Here is a 7617-nt window from a genome sequence, read left to right on the forward strand (position 1 = left end):
CATTGCATCCTAGGAGTGTAATGCAAGGGTTAATGTCTAATAAATTGCACTTTACTGTGGAAGACATTAGCATCTACAGTGTAAACTGTAAAGCTTATGAATATATCAACACGCGCCATAAGTGTATCTTAACAGAAGCCTTTTAAATGTTTTAGTATTTCTGAATATGATATTGGGGCTAAACGTTTTTTGCCTACTAATTTGTTATTGAGTCTCTGATGAGAGGGGTGAAAATGCACGCCTGACAGGTAGAAACCCTAACGTTTGAACCTTAGTAGCACATAGATTAAATTCAGGCACTAGATCAGTTAATTAATTGAAGGGCCCGCCCGAATATGTGAAATATGTGAATGCCTTTAATTTAGTAGTACTCAATATCCCATGACTTTCAGATTCCCAGGTTGAAGAACTATCGAGGCCTTTAATTTATGAAAAACATGGTCATCTTCATAAGGCAATTCATTCATAAAGAAACAATAGGCATAGATAAACTTCTCCTTGCTGCACTAAGAGATCTGTTTGCATCAATTCGTAAAACAGGAACCAAGTTGTTAAAAGCATCATAAATGTGCCTTCAAAGATCATCTTTTCCTATGTTTCTTTGGTGCTGAAATATTCCAAGTTGTGAACAGCTTGTATTTGCCTTGAAGCTGAAGGCCTTAACAAATCGTCTTCTTTTGCAAGCCATATGTGATTTTGTTTCAAATTTTCAATGAAGGGCAGAAATCTATGCCTAGTTTGGTCTCTTCCTCCAAAGATCCCTCAAAACTGGAGGGCTTCATCACCTACTCTAGAGGTTTTCCTGCTAGGTTCGAAAACGTTGACAGAGGGCCGTGGTACTAAATTTATATTCATCATAATGGGCAGATGTTGCTTGAATGTTATTTTATGGTAGTGTGGTTTCAATGATCACTGATAATTTTAGGAGTACCTCCATAGATGGGTATGGAGGTACTCCTAAAATTATCAGTGATTAAAAGGGTCTTAATAATATAACAATTAAGAATAAATGTCCTTTTTTGAGGATAGATGACCTTATTAACCAGCTTTGTGGAGCGTGATATTTCACGAAGATTGGTATCAGGACTAGTTATCATTAGATTAGGATATTTGAGGGTGACATCTAAGATTGGTTTTAGGGCTAGGTATGGGCATTATAATTTCTTGGTGTTTCCATTTGGGCTCATGAATGCACCACCAACTTTTGAGCAAATGATGAACGATATTTTTTGGTCTATATATTTGGGAAAGTTTATATCTTTTTAGATGATAGCCTTGTTTTGTTAGAACCGTGGAGCACATGCTTTAACATCTAAGAATTGTGGTAAATATTCTCAGAAAAAGAAGTCTTGTTTAGCAAATGTTGGATATCTTAGAAAAGAAGTCTTGCTTGCTAAAGAGAGCAAATGTGATTTTTTAAAGCAAGAGCTGACGTACTACCATTAACAGTGTTTGCATTGATTATGAGAAAAGAGGGATTCTTTAATAGAATCTGTGATACGTTTCACTGGGAGGAGGACCCTCATGAGTATTTAGATTGAGAGAGTATTCTATTCAGAATGGATTTCTCCTGAAAGGTCTATGTACTCAATATAGATGGTGTGAAAAGTTGCATCATGTTTGAGTGTCATGACATGCCTTTTGTAGGGCATCTTGGGGTATTGAGGGCTAAGCATTTTGTAAAAAGAGATTTCTTCTAGCCAAAGCTAAATGTTGGTGTCGAACAATATGTTAGAAACTATCAACAATGCCTAGTCAATAAAGTTGAGTGATTGAGACGTGGTGGCTTTTTGTGTCCATTGGAAATACTTGAAGAATATTCCTATGGATTTTATAGTTGGATTACCACAAACTTCAAGGGGGAAGAATTCCATTTAGGCGATTGCTGATCAACTCACTAAGATGGCAAGATTTATTCCTACAAAAAAGAAAACCTCACTTGTGTAACTTGCTCATTTGTTTATTGAGAAGCTATTTAGTCTTTATAGCTAATCAATTCATATTGTGAGTCATTGAGATCCTAAATTCATTGGGCATTTTGAGCATGAGGTTTTTAAGAAATTGGGCACTAAAAAGAGTATGAATTCATTTGACCATATTAAGTTTGATGGGCAGACAAAATGTGACCATCTTGAGTCTGATGGGCAGACAAAATGTATAGAGGCCATGCCACATGCACATGTCTCTATGAGTTATTATGATTGGGAAGAGTATCTTTTGTTAGTAGAATTTTCTTACAAGAGATGCTAAATTTTGAAACAGTAAGAGATGCTGCATTTTGAAAGTAATTTTATGGTAACCAAAAGCAATGACCTAGAATCCTGGAAGAAGGTAATTGAGAATTCCCAAAAGATTCTTAGGTGTTGCATACTGAAGAAATATCCAAGTTTTGTTGCACCTTATTTGATCTTAAAAAATATAAATGATGTTGCTTATAGGTTGTGTTTGCCCTAGATATGCATCCTATCTTTTATGTTAATAGACTAAAAGGGGTGCTAGTTGCATGAGATAACTTGTTTTCTGACCAAGAGGTGGTGAAACTTGAGGATCTATTTGTTTATGTTCCCCATGAGCTAGTGGCTACTATTGTGGATCATGGGGATCACACCCTTCGCATATGATTATTTTTGAGTGTTTGATTAGACGAAGGGATCGTATTGATGAAGATAAAACTTGGGATAATGTTGCTTCACTCCGACACCAATATTTAGATTTTGGCCGTGTTGCCCATTGGCTAGTGGTCACACTAGTGAAGGTCGTAAGCACTAGGGGGTGCATGGTATTAGATACGCATGCCTTGAACTTTGTCTGAGGGTGCTGGCTTACTAGGGGTGCCGTGACCTATGGCACAAGGGTGGCTTACAATAGTGTAAGTGTGGTTTAGAGCTTATGGTTGGGTGGCAAACCCCTTCATGTTCCCTTGTTCACGTGTTCTTATGTTGATTAGATGTGCATGGTGTTTGGTAGTGGCTTGGATATGCTTCTTGGGAATTTATATATGAGTAGTATCAATATTAGGCGGATGCACATGTAAGTCGACTCTGGTGTTTCATATACATTATAGAGCTGAATGATCTACCCACCCCACTAGGCACACTCAAACCTTTTAAGGCCCTACTATACCGGGAGTTTTTAATGTGAATTCCATGGCTTCTTTAAGTGCTATAAATCCCTACAGTAAAGGTAGATGCACACATATATAAAGGAGATCTAGTAGCGCTTGGAGCTTCATGACACCTCTGTTAAGGCTATGAGATAGCTTCGAGAGAAACCAATCATCTCTACTCACCTCAACATGTTGTGGGGACCTTTTTGATGGCTGAGCTTGTAACCCTCGTGGTCTCCAAGCTTGGAGCTTCATGACACCTCTGTTAAGGCTATGAGATAGCTTCGAGAGAAACCAATCATCTCTACTCACCTCAACATGTTGTGGGGACCTTTTCGATGGCTGAGCTCGTGGTCTCCAAGCTCAACACCACCATGGGTAGCTTACCATTTGCCTTCTTGTGTGTGTAAGCATTGTCACACCGTCGTGTTGCACTACGAGCACTACTGCCCCCTCTCACCTCGAATCACTCACACACACTCATAGCATGCATGAGAGAGAAGATTAGAGAGAGGTTTAGCAAGAGGGAAAGCTCAATCGCAGTGTCCTTGCATTATGAGAGAAATTGCCTTATATACATGGCCATAAGTGTTCACACACACTTAAACTATGGATGGGGAGGTGCCCTCGAATCACTCACACACACTCATAGCATGCATGAGAGAGAAGATTAGAGAGAGGTTTAGCAAGAGAGAAAGCTCAATCGCAGTGTCCTTGCATTATGAGAGAAATTGCCTTATATACATGGCCATAAGTGTTCACACACACTTAAACTATGGATGGGGAGGTGCCCAAAGCTTCTATTTAGCCTATTTCTTGTACATCGCTTTATCTCATAATACATTGATGCATACAACACTAGGGAGCACCTCCTAGCTCATTACCACATGCTCTTGGAGTAGAAAAAACCATTAATTATCCGTTGGACCTTTACGGCCTCCCGTCCGAGTTTGAGATTTGGATGGCTTATTTGTACATGAGTTTGGTGTTCCATCCTTGACATTTGATGTAGAGTACTCATGCTTTGGCATATAATTGGGTTTGGTAAACCTTGTTAAAATCCTAAATTGGGTATTAACATCTCCCCTTTCGGAATGTCGATCCCATCCTCGTGTGATCGGATTGAAGACTTTGTCAACGGCTAGATGTTTGCTTGCCTTGAGAGGAATGGAGAAGAAGCTAATTAATGAAGGGACTGTTAATAACAGACGAGATCCTAATTGGCGTGGGGCCATTGTGTGTGATCTCTCTCTCTCTCTCTCTCTCTCTCTCTCTCTCTCTCTCTCTCTCTCTCTCTCTCTCGTAATCACATGCAAGGTTACAATATTTATTGAGATTAGTGGGGATTCTATGGCGGTTATTGATGGAAGAAGAGAAGTAGAGGTTCGAAGGAGAATTGATAAGCAAGCCCTATGAGCACATCGTGTTGGTATTAATATGTCCCTTTACATGCTGTCCAAGGATTTTGTAGTGACCTAATGTCCAAGTTGGGCTATGCATTATCTCGGTTGTGCAACACCACAACATGGCATACGAGAGTGATGATCATAGTGAGGATGAGGAGTTCCCCCTTGATGGGATTTGCACACTTTTCCCACTACACCACCACTCATGCTTTAGGCCTTTAGCCTTGGAAGTTAAGAAGGGAGAGAAAAGGGTATGCAGCTAGGGTAAGGAAAGAAAAGAAGATTAAGCAAGGTAAGAGAAATCATCGAATGCCTTGATTTTGGAAAATCACCCTTATAGTGATTTTCTTTTCCTTGCCCGTAGACACTTATGAACATTACCCAATCCCTAGCTAAACCTTTCCAGTGTAGAATGGTAGATAGCACTTATCTCTCTATCATTTTTGGGTTGCTTTGGCAAATGCTCCTTCACACCTAAGAAAAGGCAAGAGGGAATGCAATCGCGGAAGGATTTTGAGCTACCAATGTGACACCCCTTCATTTATTTCTCATGGCTTAGTCGACCATGCATTCTTTGAGATGAAAGAGTGGCAAGATGCTCCCCTTGATGATATACACACCTTTGCTTGTTTTACTAATCTATTTCTTCATGCCATGAAATGCTCTTCTCTTTAATCTTAGAGGTTTTCATTGCTAGCTAGCAAATGAGTATACATCTCACACACATGGAAGGGAAAAGTTGGCAAGATATAACACTTATGAAGATTACACAATCCCTAGCTAAACCTTTCTAGTGTAGAATGGTAGATAACACTTATCCCTATATCATTTTTGGGTTGCTTTGGCAAATGCTTCTTCACACCTAGGAGAAGGCAAGAGGGAATGCATTTGCGGAAGGATTTTGAGCTACCAATGTGACACCCCTTCATTGATTTCTCATGCCTTAGTGGACCATGCATTCTTTGACACCAAAGAGTGGCAATATGCTCCCCTTGATGATGTACACACCTTTGCTTGTTTTACTAAATGCCATGAAATGCTCTTCTCTTTAATCTTAGAGGTTTTCATTGCTAGCTAGCAAATGAGTATATTTCTCACACACACGGAAGGGCAAAGTTGGCAAGATACAGACAATGGTAAATTTGCCCAAGTTCCCATCTCACCTTAGAGTTCAATGGCACCCCTTGTTTGGAACAATAGTGGTTGGTGGTACTATGAAGTCTTCGATTTTTTATGTGAGCACCCATTGCGCCTAAATAAAAGACAATACGGATTTCATCAGCTTGTGTTGTTTTATAGCCACTTTATCTGTGATATATGCCACTTTACCCCTTTCACAAAAAATGCAGTTGAACACTGTCTTTTGTTGCCCCTAAAGCTGGTCGAACTACTACACTTATGAGCAACTCAACTCTAAGCTAAGCAAGACTCAGGTCTGGCATCTGATGTAAGAAATCATGGCTCTAGCTTCTGATGGATTTCTGTCGTGTAAAGGAAGCATTCCAATTAGGTTATGGGTTATTGAATACTGCCACCTTTAGTAGGGTATTTACTATTGCCTTATTAAGGAATGCATTTGAGTAGAAATAAGGCTCCAAAGAAATGGTTGGGAAGACCTTAATCATCACTAGGATTTGGCAAAAAATCCCCTCAATTATCTGAATGGAGGTATATCACTAGGTTTAACAACAATTGAAAACCCATACCCAATGCAAATTGCAAAGTTCCCCACTATTGAATAACTAAATGATTGCCTTTTCCCTTTGATATCCCTTCAAACAAAATTGAAGCTCCTTTCTTTCTTACACAAGGGTCCTTGGGATTAAATAAACTTGATTATCCATTAATTAAGAAGTTGCTTGAAAATAAGTAGTAAACATTGTCATGGATTTTGGCACTTACAAAGACAAACATATCTCACAAATTGGTGAGTTGTGGGAGTTTTGAGAAGAAGGATGAAGAGTTTTGAGAAGGAGGATGAAGATCTTTGGAGTCCCAGATTTGCTCAATCATCATGATAAGTTTCACCAAGATAATTTATGGATGACCAATGAGTGATTATTAATGAGTTATAAAAACATTGCCTCATGGACATGTTGGAAACATGCACACAAGCTTAGAGCAGGTTGATGTATGATGCATACTCTTTAACCACATATGTACTAAAGACAAGATAGTTGGATCAACATCGCTGTCCAACAAGTGTGTCTTCTTAGGGTTTAACATAAATAGACATGGGTGTAGCTATGTTTCTGTAGTGCTGTTGAAAAAGGCTCAAGGGAGTCTATATATGGCCTTATCTCCTTGTTGTCACCAAGGCGAGAACATTTGCATTAATGCTAGCTTTTTTTTGGGGGGGTTTTGGGTTTGAGGAAGATATAAAGCTTGTTGTGTGTTGTAACTTCGTTTCATTGTTTACTTTTATTTCATGCATTTTTGAAAGTAAACCATGTCCACTTTAGCTTGATTTTTGGTGGTTAATAATAGACAAGGGGAACATCCTTGGTTTTATGAGGATATGCCAGTTCACATGAGTTGGGCATGCTGCAACTTTTGGCCACTATGTTTAAAATGCATTAGTTATATCTTGGCGAATTATCTTAAAATGACGACCTAGATCATGGGCATACATGGTAATTGTGTTTAAATATGCATTGATTATATCTTGGCCAATTAGTGGTTCTCATTTAGAAGAGGTGGGTGGAGAAGAAGCTCATGTGAGGGAGAAGGTGAACTACATAGTGGTTCCAAATGACTCAGAGCATGGGCATACATGGTCATATATGGATGATCTGGACACATAAGATATTATTTTTACACCATAAATATTCTATATGGGTATAACATTTGCTAATGAAACTCATATGATAGATTTGGTACCTCCATAGACTTATGGAATTGAAATTAGGCCTTTGAACATAATTGAGTATACACGAAAAAAAGTCATATTAATCATTAGAGAAGTTTAAGGAGTGAAAAGAAGAAGACTTAATGACATTTCACCATGTTTATATCGTCTCAATGTTTGCTTACTTGTCTCTCTCAACCTTGATTGGTTTGTTTAATGATATCTCATTTGTTGTTTTTCACTGAAAGTGTTGAACC

This window comes from Cibotium barometz, chromosome 47 (genome assembly GCF_041138505.1).
Source record: "Cibotium barometz isolate CiBa-2024 chromosome 47, ASM4113850v1, whole genome shotgun sequence".
Lineage (NCBI taxonomy): Eukaryota > Viridiplantae > Streptophyta > Polypodiopsida > Cyatheales > Cibotiaceae > Cibotium > Cibotium barometz.